We start from the raw sequence: 777 nt of genomic DNA, 5'->3' as shown, positions 1-777 counted from the left end.
TAGATCCCAGATGGTTTGTGTCGGTTGGTGCTGTCAGTAGCACTTGGACCAGTCCAGGTGTGAGACTTTTTTGTAGTTTCTTCGAGATATTCAAGAGCATCGTCTGGCTCTTTTTCGAGGAATTCACCATTGCATAGCATCTCTACAAACTGGCGCTCACGACTCGTGAGGCCTTCATAGAAGTAATTGACCAAGCGCCAGTTTTCATAGCCATGGTGCGGGCACTGATTTAACAGATCTTTGAATCTTTCCCAGACTTGATAGAACGTTTCATTGTCTTTTTGGGAAAATGTGGAAATCTGTCGTTTTAGACTGTTGGTCTTATGGCTGGGGAAGTGTTTTAGAAAGAAAGATTTGGTCATCTCCTCCCATGTTCCAATCGACCTAGGTCTCAAAGAGTACAACCAACTTTTGGCTTTGTCCTTCAAGGAGAAAGGGAAGAACTTCAGTCGCACAGCATCGGCATTGTCGGCTCGGTTATAGAACGTGGCTACCACCTCCTCGAATTCTCTGATATGCACGTATGGGCTTTCGTTTTCCATTCCATGAAATGTAGGCAAGAGTTGAATCATGCCAGGTTTAAAGTCTAATGCGGGCATATTAGGAGGGAAGATAATGCATGAAGGCGTGGAAGTGCGAGTAGGATGGAGGTAGTCATTGAGAGTTCTTGGTTGGATTTCATCATTGCGAGCCATTGCGAATGGGTTGTTATCAGCGAAAGTTTGTGGAGAAGCAGGATTGGTGGACGGAGTTCCGGTATGAGTGGCAGATGAATTG

At 45.3% G+C, this 777-nt stretch overlaps 1 non-coding gene across 1 annotated transcript; it reads left to right on the top strand.

The window, feature by feature from the left end:
* The first annotated feature begins 207 nt into the window (after positions 1-207).
* On the top strand, positions 208-314 carry LOC133781138 (small nucleolar RNA R71). Its single transcript, XR_009869932.1, has one exon. It is a non-coding gene; the product is annotated as a small nucleolar RNA R71 (small nucleolar RNA).
* Positions 315-777: the final 463 nt, after the last annotated feature.

Source organism: Humulus lupulus, chromosome 5, assembly GCF_963169125.1.
Source record: "Humulus lupulus chromosome 5, drHumLupu1.1, whole genome shotgun sequence".
Classification (NCBI taxonomy): Eukaryota; Viridiplantae; Streptophyta; class Magnoliopsida; order Rosales; family Cannabaceae; genus Humulus; species Humulus lupulus.
This window is presented reverse-complemented; position numbering and strand designations above follow the sequence as displayed.